Below are 24409 nucleotides of genomic sequence, written 5' to 3' on the forward strand. Positions count from 1 at the left end.
TTTAATCTCAGCATCCCAGAATTTGAGTTGCTAGAGGCCTCAGAGATCAAACCGTTTGTTGCACCCAAGGAGGAAACTGAGGCCGGGAGGGATTAAATCATGCTTTCAAAACTGTTTATTGAGCGCCTATTATGCTCAAGGCGCTGCAGGCGTGGGAGACCAATCATGATCATAAAATCCCCCGGCCTTCCTGGAGTTCTCAGTGGGAGGTTCTTGCCTCTGTCCTCAGGCCCGTCTCTGCCACCGCCCTTCCCAAACGCCCTGGGGGCGGGGGCCCTAGGTCATTCTAGCCCCTGCACTGCACCACTGGGCCCCGTGGTCGTCACCTCCAGGCGGTGGGCTGGCTGGGCTCGGGCGCCTGGCTTCCCGCACCCGCGGGTTACATCGGAGCCAAGTTTGCAGCTCGCTGCCCCTGCGCGGTCCCCGGCCGGCCGTCGCTGTGATCTCCCGCCGCTTCCGCCCGCCGCCGCTGTGGCTCCGCATTCCTCAGGGTTGAGCAACAACTTTCCCTCCGAAGGCGGCTGGGCCGGGGCCAGGCGGGGCCGCTTGCGCGGGGCCCCTCGCGGGGCGCGGTCCGGGTCGCCAGCGTGGGCCTCCTAAGGGATGCGGAACGGTCAGTCTCCGGTACTTGCTGGGCTCCCCCCTCCCCTTCCTGCGCGGCTCCTGGTCCAGAAAGCAGCACCCCGGAGGCCAGTCAGTCTCCTGGGAGCCAAGACTGGCGGGGTGGGGGTGGGGGTGGCACAGGCCAGGACCGCTGCAAGCTTTCGGCCCGCCGAGCCCGGTACTGCCTACGGAACAAGTGGCTACGTGGGCCTGACCCTGGCCTTGATGGTTGAGCTGGTCCAGGGTGACCACCCAATTTGGAGCCGTGCCCCGAGGGTGAACACTCAATGTTTGCCTCGATTTTTTACCCCAGTTCCAAAGGTTCTTTGATGATGATGAGAAAGAGTGGGGGTTTGTAGTAACTAGAGAAGAGAGGTCCCAACCCACTTCTTAGTCTGAATCTAAATATTTACAACAATCATATTAATACAAGGACTTTTATCCTTTGAACACACTCTCATGCCCACTGAACTTGAGCATATCTCCGGAGAAAACTGGTTGCTGACCACTTTGCTCATTTCACAAATGAGAAAGCCCAGGCATGTAGTTCCAAGGCTAGTGGGAAGCAGAGAAGCAGTTAGTGTAACTCAGTGCAGAATCTGGAGCCACCTCAGGCCTCCCAGCACTGACAGGTCAAGCAAAGCCCTTCCTGGACCCTGATGTGACTCAGAGAGGAACTGGCCCTGCTTTTCAGTCCTAGGAGCTGAGGGCTGGAGCCTGTAGGGTGGAGTGGGGTTAGGCAAACAGATGAAGCTCTAGTCTCACTAAAGTGTAAGCTCCAGGATGGCAGGGATTGACTCTGTTTTGTTCACTGCTGTATTCCTGCTCCGAAAACAATACTTGACCCGTAGTAGGTGCTCAGTAAATATTTGTTGAGTGGATAAATGAGTCCAATAAATGAACAAAAGTCTTCAGATTTCTGAGAATTAAACAGGTGTCCCTCTTTTTGTCCCTTTACTTTCCTTTTAATCTTTTATCTTCTCTCTTTTTCTGCCTCTTAAATCTTGAGCTTCTGTTTGAAAGATTTTTTGGTTTGTTTCATGTTAATATATTCGGAGTAGACTTACAGAAACGCTGCAAAAATAGTGTAGAGAGTTCCTAAACGCTCTTCACCTAGCTTCCTCCAAAGTTAATATCTTCCCTAACTGTGGTACTTTTGTCAAAAATGAAGAAATTAACCTTGGTGCAATACTATTAACCAAACTATTGACTTGTTTTGGATTTTCCTGTTTCCCACTCAGTCCTTTTTCGGTTTTAATATCTGGTCAGGGATATCACATTGCATTTAGGGCGTGATGTCTTCTCATATTGAGGCCAGATCTTGTTGTGCAGGGTCTCTCCTTGGCAGTGAAGCAGGAGACAGGGACTCTGGTACCGGACTGAGATGCCTCTCCTGGGGGCCAAGACAACACCTTGAGCCTTGGATTTCCTGAGAATGCTATTAAGAGATTGCTTCCGGGTCTGCGTGATGGTTCTGCTCTGGTAGCATCTGGTTCAAATCCAGACCCCCCTGGGTCTCCCCTCCCTGCTCCCTTCCCTCCACTGGGCTCATACCTGCCAGGTAACGATCTTGTTGCTCCAGGTCTGCATTTCCCTTGGGACCTGCATTTTTGCTATGCCCCTCATCAGCCGGCTGCCTTTCCTTGAACTCCATGAGGGGCACTGTTCCTCTTTCTCCATTCTGGAATCATCTTCCAGCCTGAAACCCTCAGGGGGGAGACCTCTCTCTTCAGCTGTTACTTGGTCACAGCTCACCATTGTTGAGCGAGCCTGAGGATTAGCCATGAGTGAAGTGAGGCACAATCCATTTGTTGGGTTGGCCGGGATTTACTGAGCATGGCTGGGTCACAAGGATGAACAGTTCTCATCCCCATTCTCTAGGATCTGTCTGGAGGAAGGACAATGTGAACAAATAATTGCACACAAAGGGGACGTGCCCTAATGGGGAGAACCTGTACACATCGTTGTGTGGCAGCACGGGGGCAGAGCCTAGTAGCTGGGGCTGTGGGGAAGTCTAGGGACAGCTTCTCAGATGAGATCATGCTCAAGTTGGGTTTTGAAAAATAGATAGGAAGGAGTAGGTGCCCAGGAAGTGGGCAGGGAGAGGAGAGAAGAGGGCATTCCCAGAAGAATTGAAACTAGGTGTGAAAGCACACATGTGTTTGAGAGTAGGGCATTTTTCGGTGAACTGCAGGGTAGCCCTGTGTGCCATGCCATGAGGGGGTTTAGGAGAGCGTGGTTAGAGATGAGCAGGACAGGTGAAACAGACAGGTCTTAGGTGCCATGGCAAGGTGTTCAGACCTTGTTCTGCAGGGGGTGAGGACTATGAGCCACTTTACTTCTTCTTCTTTTTTTTTTAATGAATAAACCTATTTATTTATTTATTTGTTTGTTTATTTATTGATTTTTAGGGCCACCACCCAGGGCATATGGAAGTTCTCAGGCTAGGGGTTGAATCAGAGGTACAGCTGTCAGCCTATATCACAGCCATAGCAACACAGGATCTGAGCTGCATCTGCAACCCACACCACAGCTGACGGCAACACTGGATCCCCAACCTACTGAGTGAGGCCAGGGATCGAACCCGCATCCTCATGGACACTAGTTGGATTCGTTTCCACTGTGCCAAGATGGGAACTCCCACTTTACTTCTTAGAATGGTCACTTGAGCACTCTGTGGCGTCTGGATTGGAGGTGAGGGGCATGTGGTGGGCAGCTGCTGTGAGAAACCAGACAAAAGGCAGTGGGGTCTGAACCAGGGCAGCGGGTTTGGGGCAGAGGGAACAGATACCAGAGAAACTTAGGAGTCAGGGCTTATTGACTGAATGGTGTGGGGTGGTGAGAGGAGTGATGGTGACTTCTGAGGCTTGCAGGAGACTGAAGCTGTTGCAGAATGAGCTGAGGTTGTCCCCCTTCTCAGACAAATGAGCATCTTGAGTGGCGGCAGGGGCTAGGGTGTTGCATGGATGGATCCCCAACTTCACTGCCTACAGGAGAATTGGCTTAGTGAGGGAGGCAGCTGCAGAACAGGCCAACTGAGGGTTGTAGCTCCCTCAGGTAGGTCAAGGGCAATCTGACTTAGGAGACATTGGTGAGGAGGGTGGAGGAGTGGGGAGGGCAGGCACTGGGGGAAATGGGGTGAGGGCTGGAAAAGGAGGGCAGTTTGGTTCAGGGAACCTAGGGAAGGTCACCAAGTCATTCCAGATGCAGAAGCCGGAGCAGGATTCAGCTCCCTCCTTGAATCTGAGAATTGACCACTTGGGGACAAAGAAGTCCATGGTGCCCTGAGAGAATGCTCAGAGGTGAGGAGGTGAGTAGGTGTCTTAGTCCCTCCCATCTTTGGACATTTCGGGACCTGCTGGAATTCTGGAAGTGACTGGAGTTTCACCTGAAGGCTGTTTGGTTGTGGGAAGAGCAGAGGTATGTGAAAACACCTATGTGGACAGTTTATGCATCTGGAAGTGACCTGTGGCAGATTTCTAGTAACCACCCCTGTAGAAATTTTGATTCTTAGCTGAACACTGTGGAGAACTGTGAAGGTCTGAGATTTTATTTTATTTACAAGCTAGTAAATTAGCCCCTGTGATAGCTTCTGGGGAGCTGAGACTCCTAGGTCAGAGGTGAAAGACAGTTTAGTATAGCAAATCAGTAAAAGAGAATCAGCCTCGGTTCCCATAGGGCTTCACAAAGACAGCCAAGTGATGATACCTGGATGCAGTGGGTTACATTTTAGGAGAGGAATCCAAACTTGGGGAACCCTAATCTTTATAATGGGCAGTATACCTGCCCTCTGCTCTGGAGAAAGGCACTATATACCTTCTGTGGATGTTCACCATATTCTGGAAACAATCATCTGAAACAAAGAACAGTTAGTGCTTCACTTGTAAGATGTGCAGAAATGGAGTAGAATCATGGAGAATTGTCTGCCAGGAAACATGTGGCCATAGAAAACAATACATTTCCCATCCTCTCTTGCAGCTAGGTTTAACCATCTAACCAAGCTGCAGTCTATTAAGTGTAAAATTTTTTTTGTGGCAGCTTTTGGGAATTAAAAAAAAAAAAAAAAAAAAGCTGGTATGTGTCCCAGGCCCCTTCTTCCCATTTTCTTTTTTCCTGGTGGCTGGAATGTGGACGTAATGTTAGAGTGTGAGCAGCCATATTGGGCCAGTAGTGACATGTAAGGACTCAGGATGACAGAACCTCAGATGCAAGGGGCCTCTGTCTCTGATTATCTTTGACTTTAGATGAGAGGAAAATTAATTTCCATCTTGTGTTAACTTTTTTTTTGTCTTTTGTCTTTTCATGGCCGCGCCCATGGCCTATGGGATCTAATCAGAGCTACAGCTGCTGGCCTACACCACAGCCACAGGCACAGCCACACCAGATCTGAGCCACATCTGCAACCTACACCACAGCTCACGGCAATGCCGGATTCTTGACCCGCTGAGTGAGGTCAGGGATTGAACCCGCAACCTCATGGTTCCTAGTAGTATTTGTTTCTGCTGTGCCACAGTGGGAACTCCTTGCGTTAACTTGTGTGTGTGTGTGTGTGTGTGTGTGTGTGTGGTATGTGCAACTGAATTCAATTCTGATACAAGGCTAGTACAGAGGAGGACCAATGGAGAGTTAAACCTGTCAGCAGAGAGCAGGGTTGGGGGCACTTCTCCCCCTTCCTCTTGCCTCAGCCTCAGCCGGGACAGGGGGAGGGGACGGGGAGTCACCTCTGACTCATTCACCACCCACTGGTGATGCCCCATTCACAAGGGGGCCTGAGCTGGCCACGCGACCCAGCAGCGACCATTTGAAAGCAGCAAGCAACAAGCTGGCTCCATTCACAAACCCTGTCCTCCTTTGAAAACCAATCACTGTGCGAAGCGTGACTGGGTGGTGGCCAGCGCTGGCCCATCTGTCATGCCCTTTCAGAGAGCCAGGCATCGGCAGCCGGCCTGGGCCGAGCCAGCCCCTCTCCCTTTGTACCCCAGGGACACGCACTGTAACGAGATCACAGTGCCTACTGAATTATTCAGAGCCGCCCTGAGTGTCAGTGTTATTATAAACATGCAGATTTCTCCGGGCTCCAAACTTCCAAACCTCCAGCAGCCATCTCCCTCCAGGATTTTTCACTGGCTGCTTTGTGCCTGTGATTTCAGATTCCCTAGGCCCTGTCAGCCTAATCTGCCTTTGATTAGCTCCTACCTGCCTCCAGGTCCCTTTACCCACCGTTTCCTCGGGCCCCATTTTTTGCTCAACAGCGGTCCTCATGGCCACCCCAGCAGCCTGCCTCTTTCCTGTCTCCCCGCAGCTTCATAGCCCAGGTTGGTGACATCAGACTCTCCTAAGTGCCTGCCTGATGGGGACACATTAACAACAGGATCCTCCGCTTCTGTGAGTCTCCACCTGATCTGTGTCCTGGTGAGGCTTTAAGCCTCTGGGTCTCCTCTCCCATCCCCACGCTCTCACCCGACTCAAGCCTCCCCTTCCCCACAAGCCCCAGATTCCCAGTTCTCTCCAGAGTTGGTCTGGAGAGTCTCCCCCAGCTGGTAATGAGGCAGAGATGGTAATGCACATTTAAGAGTAATGAAATGCAGTGATATTTCAGGCCTGACAGACCTATTTCTGGCAGCCTTAGAATTAAAGTGTGAGGCTTTGTACTGCAGCTGCTACTAGGAGCCTTCAGAGTTTTTCTAAAGATGTGAATAAAGCTTGCAGGGTTTCAGCTCAGATCACTGGCTATTTATCCCACTGCTGCTTTCATTGTACCTTTTTATTTGAAATTTTAGAGCTTTTAGATGAAGGAAATGCTGCAGCAAGTGCAAAGCATACAAAATATCCTGGTGGGGGAGAATGTCCCGGTTTTTCTTTCAATTGTCCGGGCCAGCTCTGGGGAGGAAGAGGGCTCCCGGGGCTTCCCGGTGTGGCCTCCATCTCCCCTTTGAGTGGGCTCCTCCAGGATCCTTGTTCTGCCACAGCAGGGAGCAGGGCCTCGTGAGAAAGCTCTAGGAGGGAGTCCATGCCACCAAGATTGATGGGGCCGGGCTCGGCCAGCCTTTCCTTACTGCCTCACCAGCTCTGAGCTGAGTGAGCAGAGCCTCTGCCATCCCTGGCTGGGGGGATGGGGTGGGGTGGGGGGGACGCTGTGGCAAAGAGAAGTAGATCCACTCTGGGCCAACACTAAGAGCTCACTCTCCAGACTCCAGCCAGCAAAGCTGGCTGCTCATCCTTGCCTTGACATGAAAGCTCTGTCCCTCCATGGCCACCGGGAAGGCTGGAGCATTCACTGGGAGAGGCCACAGAGGGCAGTGTCACAAAGCATGGGCTCTGCTGTCGGACCAACCTGGGGGTGAATCCTGGCCCTGCTCACTGATTACAGTGCTCCAGGGCAAGCCACCTACTGTTTCTGGGCCTCAGTTTCCCCACCTGTAATATGGGGCTAACGATGCCTCCATCATTTAGGTCCTTGTGATGCATGTAGGCTAGCTGGCACCTCTCAAGTCACAATATCTTTTTTTTTTTTTTGTCTTTTAGGGCCACACCCATGGCATATGGAGGTTCCCAGGCTAGGGATCCAATTGGAGCTATAGTCGCCAACCTATGCCACAGCCACAGCAATGCCAGATCTGAGCCACATCTGAGACCTAAACCACAGCTCATGGCAATGCCAGACCCTTAACCCACTGATCGAGGCCAGGGATCGAACCTGCATCCTCATGGATGCTAGTCGGGTTCGCTAAATGCTGAGCCATGATGGGAACTCCAATAACTATTTTTTTTGTCTTTTTTTTAGGGCCCCACCCGTGGCATATGGAGGTTCCCAGGCTAGGGGTTGAATCGGAGCTACAGCTGCTGGTCTATGCCACAACCACAGCAACATGGGATCTGAGCCTACACCACAGCTCACGGCAACGCCAGATCCTTTAACTCACTGAGTGAGGCCAGGGATCAAACCTGTGTCCTCATGGATACTAGTCAGGTTCATTACCCCTAAGCCACAGTGGGAACTCTGCAATAGCTATTATTAATATGGAAGTTGTCTCAGGATTCAGAATATCTAGGCTTCCTTCCTGACTGCCAGTCATGGGCCAAACCCCTTCCCCACCCTGGGACAGTGGAAAGAGAGGGGCTTTCCAACCTGGATCCTTCATTTTTGGGCTTTGTGAGCTGGGCAGTTTGCTTCATTCATCTCTCTGAGTCTGTTTCTTCCTCTGTCAAAGTGGTGATAATGAGTATTCACCTTGAAGAGTTGAAGTGGGGATTAAATGAAACCATCTTCATCGAGAACCCAGCCAGTGTCTGGCATATAGTAGGTGTTGTGCAAATAATTGCCCTCTTCCCCCTTCCCTTCTCCTCACTCTGCTTCTGTTCAAAGGGAAGAAGTTTTAGATCCGGCTGTCAGTTCACAGGAAATGCAGGAGGAAGACAAATGTGTTAAATGACAGCAGGGGGATAGCACTGGCAAAATCTAGAATTGGGGAAATTCTATAGGACAAATGACCCAGAATCCTCAACTGGTAAATGTCAAGAGAGAGAAAGAGGGAGAACCAAATGGAATGTGTGGACCTTGTTTGGATCTGCATTCAGACAAACGGAGTGGGAAAAAAATCAGAGAGACCCTCTGGGAAGTTTTGCTATTGGCTATTCAATAATGTTGAGTAATTATTGCTAATTTTTTAGGTGTGTTAACAGTGCTGTAGTTACTCCGAAAAAGAGTACATATACGGAAGAGATTACAGATGAAATCATATGGTAACTTGGGTTTTCTTTAAAATAGTAAAATGGACTAAAGTGGGGCTAGGGCATAGATGAAGCAAAACTGGCCATGTGTGGATAACAATTAAAGCTGGGTGATGGTATATGGGGAGGTGTTAAACTATTGCCTCTGCTCTTGTATGAAAAAAGGCAGTGATTGAGTTCCCACTGTGTCTTACCTGTAATGAACCTGGCTAGTATCCATGAGGAGGTAGGTTTGATCCCTGGCCCCACTCTGTGGGTTAAGGGTCTGGTATTGCCATGAGCTGTGGTGTAGGTCTCAGACACAGCTCAGATCCTGCATTGCTGAGGCAGCTACAGCTCCGATTCTACACCTAGCCTGGGAACTTCCATATGCTGCAGGTGTGGCCCTAAAAAAATAAATAAATAAAAAGAAAGAAAGCCAGTGATCCTTTCTAGATGGAAAGTGTCTCTCCCCTCTGTCATCTGTCTCTTTTGTGCATTGTCCCAGGCCCTTCCTTGCTTCAATTTTACCTTATTCCTCACCTGGACTATTTTTTTTTTTTTTGGTCTTTTTAGGGCTGCACCTGCGGCATATGGAGGTTCCAGGTTAGGGGTCCAATTGGAGCTCTAGTTGTTGGCCTACACCACAGCAACACAGGATCCAAGCCTTGTCTGCAACCTACACCACAGCTCAAGGAGACGCTGGATCCTTAACACACTGAGCGAGGCCAGGGATCGAACCCTCATCCTCATGGGTACTAGTCGGGTTCGCTAACTGCTGAGCCACAATGGGAACTCCTTGCCTGGACTATTACAACAGGCTCCTCTAGTCTCCCAGCTTTTGGTCTCTCTTCCTTCCAATCTCTTTCCCATTCTGCTGACAGAGGTATCCTCCTAGAACACAATTCAGAGCATGTTCCTTATGTGCTTAAAAAAATCTGGGAGTTCCCATTGTGGCTCAAAACAAACTTTCTGTAGCTCCCTACTGCCAACAACCCATCAAAATACAAAACCCTTATTATGACACGCAATGCCCTTCACAGTCTAAACTCACCTTTCCTGTCCAGTCCCAATCCCACCTGATCCTCACCCCCTTATGAAGCCTGGATTCACTCACGAGCCAGGCACTTTGAGATCTCCATGCCTTCTGCTCTGTAATAGTTCTCTCTGGCAGGTCTTCCCCCTTCGCCCCTAACTTCACCTGTTAAAGACTACATTATTTTTCAAAGCTCAGTTCAGATGCCATTCTCCCTCCATACTTTCTGGAAGTCTACACCGTTCGCCAAATATCTCTGCCTCTCTGCCTTCTGGCATATGGTAAGCTCTCACTTCTGTGGCTCTCTGAGGTTGGATGGGGCCATGTGACCAGTTTTAGCCAATAGGTTGTATGTGGAAGTCACACATTTCTCCTCTAGGCCAAGAATTCAATTGCTAATTCAAGACCTTCCTGAGCTCTCTTTCCCTCTGGCTCAGCGATATCCAGGTGTGGCTGCTCGGTCAGGCTGGGTTCTGGCGTGAGGACGATGCTGTGGAGCACAACCTCCTGTCCGCTGTGAGGGCTGTGCAATGTGGGATAAATACATCGGAGGGGGTGTTTCTTTCTTCAGTGTACCCTAGTCTATTCTGACTGACAATGCCTCCCTCTGATTTATTTTTTTTAATTTTTTAATTTTTTTCATATAGGTAGTTCTATTTTTATTTTTTTTAATTAATTTATTTTTTTAATTAATTTATTTTTTTTCCCCTCTGATTTAGAATCAACTGTGCCGTTCTCTGTATATGTCTGCATTACCGTCCTGTGCGTGATGTGTCTAGATGATCCAGCTCTTCGGGTCAGCAGTTCTATTTTGTGGTGCTTGTATTGCGGCCCCCAACACTGAGCATGTGCTTTGCAGAGAGGAGGTGGCAACCGAATGCCCAGCAGTCCATAGCTGTGGTTGGTGCAGGTGGGAGGATGTGCAGAGGTTCAGATGTGCCATCCTTGTGAGCGGCCCCCACACTCATCATGGGAATCGTGATGGTTTGGAGATGGAGCCAGGATCTAGCTTGATATTCTCTCTCTCTCTCTTTTTTTATTTTTGGCTGAACTGGCAGCACATGAATGTTCCTGGGCCAGGGATGGAACCTGTGCCACCGTAGCAAACCAAGCTGCGGCAGTGAGAACGCCAGGTCTGTAACCCTCTGTGCTACAGGAGAACTTCTTGGTGTTCTCAGTGGATGCTATGCCCAGCCCCAGGGAATGGGTCATGATTGGTCTAAGCCAATTGTAACCCCCACCCCTTTGAGCTTATGATTAATTTATACATGGACACATGGACCAGTTCTGGACAAGGAGATGCAAGGGAAAGTTTTGTCCTCTCCTTGAAAAATAGAGCAATGAGAAATGTAGCCAGTCTGGATTTCACTGAAAGCAGAGCCTGAGAAAGGATTTGAATACTTATGGTTTATGAGGGAGGGGATCCCGGTGAGCAGAGGAGGGTAGAGAGGGGAGAGGGGACAGGATCAGACAGGAAAGGAGGGCCAACAATAAAGGGTGTACATTTGAGCTTGTTGTGCTGGAACTCAGTCTTGCTTGGGACCCTCTGAGGGACATCAGAATTGTTCTTCCACATGGCAGGAGGCTGGGGCATTTATCCAACCATGTTCATTGGTTGCCGCCTGTCCCAGCTTTTCCTGGAACTGGATGTTCAGTGGTAACTTTCTGGTGGCCAGAATCCAATGGGCACCCTGCTATTGGTTTGCTTTTTTTCTGTGTCTCTGCCCCACTTCCTATTCCTGAACTCTCTTCTGCCCTAGCTTCTAGGATGAGTCTTCTTCCAGTGCTTTTTTTGTAGCCTCTTTGGCCGCTTCTTGGTTTCTAGGCTCCTCTCTCTTTTGCCGCTCTGTAGACATCTCCTAGATTCTTTTTTTTTTTTTTTTTTGGCTTTTTGCCATTTTCTCGGACCGCTCCCACAGTATATGGAGGTTCCCAGGCTGGGGGTCGAATCGGAGCTGTAGCCGCTGTCCTACACCAGAGCCACAGCAATGCGGGATCCGAGCTGCGTCTGCGGCCTACACTACAGCTCACGGCAATGCCCATCTCCTAGATTCTATTCTGGTCTTCCTCACCTCTTCCATCCACTCTCACTGGGTAAACCAATTCTTGAAGTGGTTTCTGTTGTTACTATCGTGATGCCAGCATCCCAGTCTACACCCCAGCTCTCTCTCTCCTGAGTTCTGCAGCCATATGTTTATTCAGCCAATCAACAAATATTTATCCAGTAGTTTGAATCTGCCAGGAGTTGGGATAAGGCAGTAAATAGGAGCTCACCTTCTAGGAGGGCTAGACGATATGGAGCAAGTGGGCAAAATCCAAGTAAACAGGTAATTTTAGATAGTAATAAGTGCTCTGCAAACAATCAAACAGGCCCATGGGATTGAGCTTGGGCGTGTGTGTGCACCCTATTTTAGAGTGACTGTTTTGAAGAGGTGGCATTTGATCAGGGATCATGTCATTTGTGGCTGTGCATGTGCAAAGGTCATAGCGAGCTTACCAGTGTATTTGAGGATAAACAGGAAGGAGCCATGTCAGCACAAGGCAGTGTGGTCAGGAAAACAGCAGGGCCAGGTGAGCAAGGCTTTAAAAAGATCCCCAGGTGATGCTTATGTGTGCTTTGGCACACATTCCAGAACAACTGGGACAGATGGAGAAGGGAAGAGATAAGAAGAGATCTTCATTTATAAGTTATTCTTGGGAGTTCCCTGTTAGTCTTGTTGTTAGGACTCCACACTTTCACTGCTGTGGCACGGGTTTGATGCCTGGTCTGGGAACTGAAATTCCACATTAAGCAGCTGCATGCTGCAGTCAAAAAAAAAAAAAAAAAAAGTTATTCTTAAGAAGTATTTTAGAAAGTAGAATGCAACTAAGTATAAAATACTACCACACCCTCCTATGGGCCCATTGCCAGCTTCAATACCATTAACTTAACAAAGGAAACTGAAAGTAGCAGCCAGGAACATAGGAGGAAAACCCGAAAACCCGGGAAGTATTGTGTCCATGAAACATGTCAAAGAGAGAGGTCAATGGTGACAAATAAAGGCAACACGCTCCTGTGAGTTTATCCTTATCTCAGTCTTTTTACTGACGTGTAGGTGACTTACAATATTGCGTTGGCATCAGGTCTGTACCAAAGTGATTCAGCATTTTTGCAGATTATACTCTATTACAGGTTCGTGCAAGATAATGGATGTAATTCCTTATGTTATACAATATATCCTTGTTGCTTATATACTTTATAAACAAGAGTTTGTATCTGTTAATCTGATATCCCTAGTTTATCCCCTCTCCCCCCTCCGCCGTTGGTAACTATAAGTTTGTTTTCTATATCTGTCTGTTTCTACCTTGCATGTATAGTTATATTCATTCATTTATATTATTTTTTATATTCCACATATAAGCAATATCATACAATATTTGTCTTAATCTGTCTGATATTTCATTTAGCATAATATTCTCTAGGTCACTCCATGTTGCTGCAAATGGCAATATTTAGTTCTTTTTTATGGCCGAGTAATAGTTCATTGCTGGAAGATACTTCACATCTTCTTAACCCATAATCTGTTGATGGCACTTGGGTTGCTTTATGTCTTGGTTATTGTTGCTGCTGTGAACCCTGAGGTGTATGTTTCTTTTCAAATTAGTGTTTTCATTTTTTTTTTCCTGGAGTGAGGTTGCTGGATCATATGATAGTTCTTTTTTTTTTAACGTTGCCCCTGGGGCATATGGAGGTTACCAGGTTAGGTGTCAAAATTGGAGCTACAGCCACTGGCCTACACCACAGCCACAGCAACGAGGGATCCAAGCCGCGTCTTTGACCTATACCACAGCTCCCGGCAATGCCGGATCCTTAACCCAGAGAGCGAGGCCAGGGATTGAACCCGCAACCTCATGGTTCCTAGCTGGATTCGTTTCTGCTGCGCCATGACGATGATAGTTCTCTTTTTAGTTTTTTAGGGAAACTCCTTACGGTTTTCCAGAGTGGCTGCATCAGTTTACATCCCACCAACCTGCAGGAGAGTTCCATTTTCTCCACATTTTCTCTAACGTTTGGTACTTGTAGGCTTTTCCTGTAGTTTTGGCAGAGGTCAGGTTCCTGTGGGCTCCTGTATAGGATGAAAACAGAGGCTAAGTCTTAGATGTGGGTTCAGGGAGTTTTTCTAGGAGATAGTCCGCAGAGTAGGAATAGGGGAAGAAAAGAAAGGCAGGGAAGGAGGAAGAATCATAAAGAGTAAGTTACTGATGGAGTTCCCATTGTGGCTCAGTGGTTAACGAACCCGACTAGCATCTGTGAGGATGCAGGTTTGCTCCCTGGCCTTGCTCATTGGGTTAAGGATTCAGCATTGCCATGAGCTATGGTGTAGGTTGCAGACACGGCTCGGATCCAATGTTACTGCGGCTGTGGTGTAGGCTGGTGGCTACAGCTCTGATTTTGACCCCTAGCCTGGGAACCTCCATATGCTGCAGATACAGCCTTAAAAAGACAAAAGACAAAAAAAAAAGAGTAAGTTACTGATGGAGTTCCCTTGTGGCACAGTGGGTTAAGGATCTGGTATTGTCACTGCAGTGGCTTGGGTTACTGCTGTGGTACAGATTTGATCCCTGACCCAGGAACTTCCACATGCTGCAGGCAAGGACAAAAGAAAAAAAAAAAAAGAGTAAGTTACTGAACTGGTTGCCACTGTGGGCTTGATCTGGCTGGGGCCCCAAAGGAACTGGGGTGAGGGGATGTTTCTCAAATTGTTCCTCAGAAGCACAGAGGGCTAAGGCATCTAGTCAATGGTCTCTTATCTCCATTTCTGGAAGGTTGTGATGGGAACATGAACTTCCATGTATTTCTGGGCTGCTCTGATGTGGCTTCTGCAGAGGGTTGCTGTCATTGCACAGGGCACTGTCTGTTGCAGCTGCAGCTGCATCCAAGGGGGGGGGGCAAGGGCCCATAGTGCAGCTGCACTCCCATCATATATGTACATGATAGAATCAAAACGCCTCTGTGACAGTGGTGTCCCTCTATTACCCAGGCCTGAAACACTGGAGTCATTCTAAATGCTTCCCTAATTGCTCTCTTCCTTGTTTGTTTCTGTAGCCACTCCCTTAGTTCAGGTGGTCATTTCTTGAGGACCTTGATGCTCTCCCTATCTTTTATGAAGTGCCAGTGATCTCAGACAAACGATAAAATGGGACAAGTTCAAGGTGCTGTAAGCACAAGGTGGGATATAGAGAGACTCAGGACTAGGGGCTCAGAGAAAGCTTTCAGGACGAAGTGACTTCTAAGCTGGAATCTGAGGATTGGATAGGAATTATCCAGGCAAAGAGGTGGGTAAAAGTGTTTCAGACAGAGGGAAAAAACATGTGTGAAAGCTCAGGAAGAGCATGGCAAATTTAAGACACTGAAGAAAGGTCAGTCTGAAGTGTGAGGAAGGAAGAGAAGAGATTGAGATGGGAGATAAACAGTGGCCACATTATACAGGATTCTGCAAGCCATAGTGAATAAGAAAGTGTGGACTTTCTTCTAAAGGAAAGGGGAAACATGAAGGATTTAAAACAGGAGAGTTGGGAGTTCCCGTAGTGGTGTAGAGGAAATGAAACTGACTAGTATCCATGACGATGAGGGTTCAATCCCTGGCCTCTGCTCAGTGAGTTAAAGATCCGACATTGGAGTTCCCGTCGTGGCGCAGTGGTTAACGAATCCGACTAGGAACCATGAGGTTGCGGGTTCGGTCCCGGCCCTTGCTCAGTGGATTAACGATCCGGTGTTGCCGTGAGCTGTGGTGTAGGTTGCAGACGCGGCTCGGATCCTGCGTTGCTGTGGCTCTGGCGTAGGCCAGTGGCTGCGGCTCCGATTAGACCCCTAGCCTGGGAACCTCCATATGCCGCAGGAGCGGCCCAAAGAAATAGCAAAAAGACAAAAAAATAAAATAAAATAAAATAAAATAAAGATCCGACATTGCCATGAACTGTGGTGTAGTTCGCAGACGTGGCTTGGATCTGGCGTGGCTGTGGTGTAGGCCACAGCCGTAGCTCCGATTCAACCCCTAGCCTGGGAACTTCCATATGCCAAAGGTGTGGCCCTAAAACCAAACCAAAACAAAGCAGGAAAGTGATGGCATTGAATCTGAGTTGTAATAAGATCACTTTGGTTTAAGCAAGAAAAAAAAAATTAGCAGATTACATGAGACTTAGAGGAAGACAGAGTGGTTGAGGGAAAGTCACAATTGACCAGGCAGGAGAGGATAATGTCTTGGACGAGGGCAGTGGCAGTTGGGAGGCAGAGAAAAAAGATGAATTGGAGAGATATCTGGAGGTAGATTCAGAAGGGCATGGAGGTGGGGAGTGAGAGAAAGAAAGGAGTCTATGATTTGTGGTTTCCAAAGGAGACAGTTTGGGGGGTGGGGGGTGCACTGGGGTTGTGAGATGGAAATCCTATAAAAATGGATTGTGATGATCATTGTTCAACTATAAATGTAATAAGTTAATTGAGTAATAAAAAAATTAAAAAAAAACATATTGCCAAAAAAAAGAAAAGAAAAAGAAAAAGAAAGGAGTCTGTGATGATGCCCAGTTTTCTGCCTTGCCAAATGAGTGGTGTGCATCAGTTAGGATGGGTTGTGTTATGCTGCAGCAATGAACAAGCTCCAAATCTCAGTGGCTGAATACAGAAAATATTTACTTCTCATTCTTGCTATAAATCTATCACAGATTGTTAGGAGAATCTCTAGTCATCAAGAATCAGTGTGATGAAGGCTGCACTTTGGTACATGCGGTTACTGGTATGAGGATGTGAGTCTGGAATTGCTGTGACCACTTTACAACTATGTGAACATGGAGCTGCTGGGAGGCTGCTGTATATATAACATGGTGATGAAGCCACCACAGAAGGCTAAGTGGGAAAGGGGAAGACTCAGTCCTTGGTAACATTATATGAACGCTTGGCTTAAGCCTTGCTCAGAGCCAGCTCTTCCTCTGGACTTCAGAGTAATGTGAGTCAATATATTCTCTTTGTTGTTTAAGCCAGTTGAGTCTGATTTTTGTTTATTCCGACCTAGAGTCCTAATGAGTATAGGAACTAGTGGGAGTTCAAAAGGCAGTGGGGAGGTTTCAAGAGGCAGGACCCTCAAAATGGCATTGATGCCACCAAGGAAGTAAGATGAAAGGCGGTAATAGCCCCTATATCTTAGATTGAGAACCTGGCAACCAGATAGAGATGCTTGTGCAGTTTCCTAACGTATCTGGGGATGTAGCTCATGCGCCTGCTGTGGTTAGAGCAGTACCTCACTTAGTAGAGAAATATAGTGTCGGATTGGGTTGGCTCCTTCTTGTTGCTATTAGTAAGGGACTATAAAAAGGTAAACTTATGTTCAAACTAGCCTACTCAAAAACAGAAAAGGAAGAAAATAGAGCTTTGCTAAGAGAAGATCTTTCTGCCTACAGTCAAAAATGGCTGAGAGTCTAGAAACTGGCAGGACTGGAAAAGTCCTCAAACTTTGCCCCAAGGTATGTGAGTATAAGCAGAGACAGGGATGGGGAATGCATCACAAGAGGTAAGACAGGGACAGGCAGGGGGTCTGATCCTTAGCCCTTTGCTAAGTACCTCCCTGGCTTTTATTCCTTCCAAGACAAAGGGAACCATCAACCCCATTGGCTACGTAGGTAGGATCTAACTTATAGGCAAGAGCCAGACTTGGGGTGCCTCCCCAGTTATCCTAAGGTATCACTCAAAATTAAACATAGGGCTGAGTGTCTGCGAGAGCACTAAGGCTATTGCTTAGAGAAAGAAATACCCATACCAGACTCCAGACTCAAAGACTAGTCTCAGTGAGATTTCTTTTTTTTTTTTTGTCTTTTTGCTATTTCTTTGGGCCACTTCCGCGGCATATGGAGGTTCCCAGGCTAGGGGTCCAATCGGAGCTGTAGCCACCGGCCTACGCCAGAGCCACAGCAAAGCAGGATCCGAGCCGCGTCTGCAACCTACACCACAGCTCACAGCAACGCCGGATCGTTAACCCACTGAGCAAGGGCAGGGACCGAACCCGCAACCTCATGGTTCCTAGTCGGATTCATTAACCACTGCGCCACAACGGGAACTCCAGAGATTTCTGGTTTTATATACCAGCTCACAGAATCTATCAGAAGCAAATAGACTGGAAGCCTATCAAAAGAGTTATAGTGCCGAAGAAACTCTAAGGCCAGATGACAATGGCCAGAGACTTTTAATTCCTAACAGAATTTCTTAGGTCTTCAAACACAGTAAATCATCCTTCACAGGGAAAAAACATTAAATCAATATTTTATTTACATGAGAAGTTTATTAAAATGATCATTTCTTGGAGTTCCCTGGTGGCTTAGTGGGTTGAAGATCTGGCATTGTCATTGCGGGGTGGCTCAGGTTACTGCTGTGGCATGGGTGATCCCTGGCCCTGGAACTTCCAAATTCCGTGGGTGTGGATGAAAAAAAAAAGTATCACTTCTTGGGCTTTGTTCCTAAAGAATTTGATTCCTTCAGTCTGGGACTGAGCTCAGGCATTTGCATTATTAATGAATATCTTTGATGGTTCACATGCAGTTGATGCCGGAACCCCACTTTGGGAGACATTGCGTTTAGGGAAATTATTAAATTCTTTAAGGACAGCAGGACTTCTTTTGTCCAAATGGCATCTATCACTGTGTAGGGCACAGAATGGGAGCTTAGCAGAGTCTTGCCCACTAGACTTGAAAAGCATGGGTTTCCAGAGGTTCATCTGCCCTGAGTTCCTGCTTCCCTGCTCCTCAGTTCTGCTTGTTCCTGCTTTGTACCTATTAGGGAGGCCTTAACCAGACACTGAGCTGGCGATGACTATGCCTGGGGTTCTCTATCAGTGCCCTTGTACAGGCAGAGAGTTCTGGACACATCTGTGGGAGGGAGGAATGTGCCAAACATCGGAGAGTGTTTACTAAGCTTCTCCATGTTTATTTTCTTCCTTCCACCACACCTCAGGACAGGGAGTGTTCTGAGAGCCTCAGTGAAGCCGTTACACTTTACTGGCACCTTGGGTGACTCATGTGTCTCAACATCACACACCCTCCATCAAAGGCCTTGGAATTGTCAAGGTCAGGATATTTAAAGCCACATTCTTGGGAGTGCTTTGGACATTGCCAGCTCAGCTCAGAAAGAGGGAAGTGCCCAGAGGACAGCTGTCAAAATTAGTGCCCACTGTTTACGGGAAGTCTGAAGCACACACCAGTCGTTAGTATACCCGTGTTGTTCTGGTGGGTCATGAGCAAGTGAATATAAAATTTCTCTTTATTCATTCTCCTAAATATGTAATTCAGCACCTACTGTGTGCTAGACACCAGAGAGGATACAAATATATGCAGACACAACCCTACACCAAATGAGCTCAGGCTAGGACGTGATATCATGGCCCTGCAGAGAGATGTATGAACAATAACCATCCTCACAGGCAGGGTATTATAAGCTCGCTAAGGAAGGGCATACAGCTTGGAGAGATGGAGATGATGGTGGAGTGTAGGGAAATCTTGTAGGAGCAGGGTTCTGGCTGAATATATAAACTTAAGTATAAGTTACTCAGGCCAACTTCAGCTTCTGGCCAAGATGGACTAACATGGATGGAATTTATTCTCCCACCTGAGGCAATGAGAAAATTGTACGAAATATATGAAGCAGTGGTTTTGGACATCAGACATCACAGGACAGTGATCCTGGAGAGGAGAACAAATGAGGTGAACCCTGTAAATGCTTCAGCCTATTTCCTTGAGAGAATTTCCAGGATGCAGCACAAAGAAGAGGAACAGAGGTGGAGTCCAATAGTCTCTCTGAGTTGGGAGATGGACCAGGGAGTCCAGGGAGGCCAAGGCAGCTAGAGTTTTCAGGGTAGAGTACCAGAGAGGAGTGAGACGTGGAGAGAGGAAGGAGAATAGAGGAGATTGGGAGGGAGGAGAGGGAGAGAAAGTGAGAGACAGAGACAAAGATATCCAGAAATCTGTGGAGAGTTCCTGTTGTGAATCAGTGGGTTAAGAACATGGCATAGTGTCTGTGATGATGTGGGTTCAATCCTTGGCCTCATGTGGTGTAGGTCATGGATATGGCTTGGATCTGGTGATGCTGTGGCTGTGGTGTAGATAACGGTTGGAGCTCCAATTTGACCTCTGGCTTGGGAACACATGCGGCTGTAAAAAAAAAAAAAAAAAGAACAACTGAGCACTGAGCACTGGTCAGAGCATGTGTATAAGGAAACTACCTGAGTCTAGAGAAATAACCACACAAAAGGAGCAGAGAAAACAATCCTTAGAGGTCATACAAGGCAAAGAATAACTTTTGTTCACATCAGCCAGAATAGCCAACCTCATACTTCATAAGGCATCAGATAGAGTGCTCAGAAGGAGATCACCACAGGAGTGGGGAAAAATTAGCTCTAGACTAATGGATATTCTGGTCCCAACTAACAAAGCTTAAAAGCAAGTCTCAAAATGGTTAAACTGTTTCCAAATAACTGTGTCCCAGAACAAAATTCAAGAATATTTATAGGAGTACAAAAATATTGAACACCTAACAAGGCAAAATTTCACAATGTCTGCCATTCAGTGCAAAATCACCAGACATGCAAATAATTAGGAAAATATGACCCAAAACAAGGAAAAATCAATGAAAGCAGATCCAGAAATGACACAGATGTTAGAACAAAGATAATAGTAGACAAAGACATTAAAACAGTTACATGTTTAAGAAAGTAAAAGAAAAATTAAGTATATTAAGTAAAGGCATGGAAGAGATAAGAAAGATCCAAATCAATCTTCTAGGAATGAAGATTATAATATGAAAATTAAAAATACCCTGATGGGATGAACATCAGATTAGACAGTGGAGAAGAAAATACTAGTGAACTTGAAGATAACATTATGGAGACCATTCAAAACGAAACACAGAAAAAAGAATGAGGAAATGGAAAAAAAAAAAGATCTGTGAGAAAACTTCTGAGTGCCTAATGTATGTGTAATTGGAGTCCCAGATAAAAGGGGAGGGCAGAAAATATACTTGAAGAAATAATGGCCAAATATATTCCAGATTTGATGAAAACTATTATAAACCCAGAGATTCGAAAAGCTCAAGGAAACCCTAGCACAGGAAACTGAACTACACCAAGGATGTCGTAATTAAATTGCTTAAAACCAGTGTTAAATAGAACATCTTAAAAGCAGCCGAGGGGGGTTGGGGGGTGGGAAGAGATATTTTATGTATGAAGGAACAAAGAGTAAAATGACAACAGATTTCTTTTTGGACACAATAAAAGGCTTAATATCCAAAAAAGTATGGAACTAATGGAAGAGTCCAATAAGAACTATTAGGATGCCAGCAGTAATATCAAACCACTTGGTCCAAATTAGGTAGTGATGAAAGTCTTGCAGGAAAAAGTCATTCTAGGGAGTTCCCTGGTGGTCTAGTGGTTTGGACTCTGTACTTTCACTACTGTGGCCTGGGTTCAATCCCTGGTTTAGGAACTGAGATCTCACATCAAGCTACTGTGTGCTGTGGCAAAAAAAAAAAAAAAAAAAAAAATTACGGTGAAATGAAAACTTTTGCAGATAAAATGTTAAAAAATTAATCTCCGGCAGATCTGCACTATAAGAAATGTTGACATAAGTCCATCAAACAGAAGAAAAATTATACTAGATAGCAGTCTGGATATATACAAGACAATTAAAAGCAATAGAAAGGAGATGTTTCAACCAATAAATGAAAAAGGAAGGATGTAACTAGAAATATCACAGTTTTGAAATCCCTACTGAATGAATGGATATAGACAATAATGAACAATGCTGACAATATGACAAAGAGAGAGACAACCGGATATTTTACACATTGATAAAGGCACATTTCACAACCTATGTGAAGTAATCTTGTCCAAAATAACAGAAACAAAAAGAGGTAATAATAATCAAACTTGAATCTGGCTTCTAGATCTAACTACCAATTTATAGGCTATACAGGGGAGAGAGTAACATGTTAAATGACACCACTGTGATCTTTTTTCTGTTTTTTGTTTTGTTTTATTTTTGGTTTTTCTTTTTGCTTTTTAGGCCTGCACTTGTGGCATATGGAGGTTCCCAATCGGAGCTAAAGCTGCCAGCCTACGCTAGTGGCCACAGCAACAGCAAGGCCAGGGATTGAACCTGCAACCTCATGGTTACTAGTCAGATTCGTTTCTGCTGCACCAAAATGGGTACTCCTGGATTTTTTTCTTTTTTTTAATGAAAACACAGTGGTGTTGGAGTTCCCATTGTGGGTTACGGATCTGGCCTTGTTGTGAGCTGTGGTGTAGGTCGCAGACGCAGCTCGGATCCTGTGTTGCTTTGGTTGTGGTATAGGCCAGCAGTTGTAGCTCCAGTTCAGCCCCTAGCCTGGGAATCTCCATATGACACAGGTGCAGCCCTAAAAAGCAAAAAAAAAAAAAAAAAAAAAAAAATTCGAGGCTTGGGAAATGCAAATGTGGAGTTCTCTGGTGGCTCAGCAGGTTAAGGATTCCATGTCATCACTTTGTCACTGCTGTGACTTGGCTTGCTGCAGGCATGGGTTTGATCCCTGGCCCAGGAACTTCTGCCTGCTGTGGGCACAGCCAGAAAAAAAAGAAATGAAAATTTTTTAAAAAAATTAATGAAAGAGAGAGAGAATGAGAGAGATTGACACTTATTACAGATGGGGAACTACAAACTACAAGAGACTTAAGAGTCATATCAATCAATCACAGTGTGTGGAGCTTTAGATTTCTGATTCAAAGTAACTAAAAGGCTGGGCCGGGGTGAGGGGGGAAGGATAAGACATTTAGGGAGAAATGTGAACACTGACAGGTGTATTAAGAAATTATCCTATTGGAGTTCCCATGTGGCTCAGCAGGTTAAGAACCCGACAGAGTGTCCATGAGGATGTGGGTTCTATCCCTGGCCCTGCTCAGTGGGTTAAAGATCCGGTATTGTGCCTATGGTGTAGGTCGGCAGCTGTAATTTTGATTTGACCCCTAGCCTGGGAACTAGGATGCTGTGGGTGCAGCCCTAAAAAGAAAAAGAAAAGAAAACAAAACAAAGACATTATCCTGCTGTATAGCACAGGGAACTCCAGTCTCTTGGGATAGAACATGATGGAAGATAATATGAGAAAAAGAATGTACCTATGTACCTATATATATGTATGACTGGGTCACTTTGCTGTATGGCAGAAATTGACACAACACTGTACATCATCTATACTTTAATGTAGGAAATCTGTCCAGAAAAAGGAAAAAAGAAATTATTGGGGGAAAAAATTGTCCGGGCCAAGAGAGGAGGAGGAGCCCTCCAGTGGTTGGGCACAGTGCTGGTGAAGGCTCCCTCAACACTAGACAGACAGGGAGAGGTGGCAGTTACAGGAGAAAAGACTCAAGCTATATAGTCCCCCACCCCGCCACCACTAGGGCAGGCTTGCGATGCTCTGGTTTCTGCGAAAGGCAAATGCAGAATATCTATCGATATGGAGACCTCTTCTGGCTTCCCTGGGTCTAAGGGGAACCTGGGGGGAAGAAGACTTGTTGAGTTTTTTTTTTTTTTTTGTCTTTTTTTGCTATTTCTTGGGCCGCTCCCGTGGCATATGGAGGTTCCCAGGCTAGGGGTCAAATCGGAGCTGTAGCCACCGGCCTACGCCAGAGCCACAGCAACGCGGGATCCGAGCCGCGTCTGCAACCTACACCACAGCTCACGGCAACACCGTTAACCCACTGAGCAAGGGCAGGGACCGAACCTGCAACCTCATGGTTCCTAGTCGGATTCGCTAACCACTGCGCCACGACGGGAACTCCTTGTTGAGAGTTTTCGAAGCCACTCTCAGCACTGAGGACAAGGGCCCGACAGCTGGGGGAGACTGAGGCTTTGAGTACTTCAGCCTCCTCTGGGCTCTGCGTGGGGGTAGAAGACCAGGAGGGAAGAGCGACCTGGCATGAAGAAGAGGAGAGAAAAGAGGGAAGGAGAGACAGAGAAGAAAAGAGGTGGGGAGGAGGGAAGAGAACCAGAGAGGATGAAAGGGTGCGCAGATGCTTCCAAGGGTCAATTGACTTCAGCCTCTAGACCTTATCCTTCTCCCCTCGTGCCAACTGCAGTTCAGTCCAGAGGCAAAGCTGCGTGTAAGGAGGGATCAAGGGGATGGTCTGGCCCCAGAGATTAAGGAGTTTGTTCAGGTCAACGGGCAAGTTGAGACGATGAGACGGCTGAAGGACAAGCCCAGGTCCCTGACCCTGGTTTATCCACAATCACTCAGGGTCGATCTTATACACTGTGGTGCGTCTGTTCTGTGGCCCCCTACTGCACCAAGTGCCCAGTGAGAAATAATAACGACTCTTATTAGCTATTATTATTATTATTGGCTGCACCTGCGGCATGAGGAATTTTCCAGGCCAGGGATTGAACCCGAGCCACAGCAGGGATAACACTGAGTCCTTAACCTCTATGCCACCAGGGAACTTCTAACTGACATTACTGAGTGTGCACTCTGCCAGACTCTTTTTTTTTTTTTTTGGCTTTTTAAGGCCGAACCTGAGGCATATGGACGTTTCCAGGCTAGGGGTCAAATTGGAGTTATAGCTGCTGGCCTACACCCCAGCCACAGCAACACAGGATCCTTAACCCCCTGAGTGAGGCCAGGGATCAAACCTGCATCCTCATGGATGCTAGTCGGGCTTGTTACCGCTGAGCCACAAAGAGAACTTCCTGCCAGAGTCTGTTTTAAGTTCTTTTTTTTTTTTTTAATTTTTTTTTGTCTTTTTGTCATTTCTTGGGCCGCTCCCACGGCATATGGAGGTTCCCAGGCAAGGGGTCTAATTGGAGCTGCAGCCACCGGCCTATACCAGAGCAACGTTGGATCCGAGCCGTGTCTGCAACCTACACCATAGCTCATGGCACCGCCGGATCCTTAACCCACTGAGCAAGGCCAGAGACCGAACCCGAAACCTCATGGTTCCTAGTCGGATTCGTTAACCACCGAGCCACGACGGGAACTCCTGTTTTAAGTTATGTATTAATTCATTTCATCTTCTCAACAAC

At 46.9% G+C, this 24409-nt stretch overlaps 1 protein-coding gene across 5 annotated transcripts in view; it reads left to right on the forward strand.

The window, feature by feature from the left end:
• Positions 1-278: 278 nt before the first annotated feature.
• ATP23 (ATP23 metallopeptidase and ATP synthase assembly factor homolog) overlaps positions 279-24409 on the forward strand; it is a 120411-nt gene continuing 96280 nt past the window's right edge. For 2 of the 5 annotated variants that reach the window (XM_047787077.1, XM_047787080.1), the window contains exon 1: positions 285-613. The gene's annotated coding sequence lies outside the window, so the exon portion shown is untranslated. Of the gene's footprint in view, positions 625-5969; positions 5989-24409 lie in introns of those variants that run through there. The other 3 variants (XM_047787083.1, XM_047787078.1, XM_047787079.1) reach the window with 3 other exon arrangements.

This window comes from Phacochoerus africanus, chromosome 7, assembly GCF_016906955.1.
Source record: "Phacochoerus africanus isolate WHEZ1 chromosome 7, ROS_Pafr_v1, whole genome shotgun sequence".
Classification (NCBI taxonomy): Eukaryota; Metazoa; Chordata; class Mammalia; order Artiodactyla; family Suidae; genus Phacochoerus; species Phacochoerus africanus.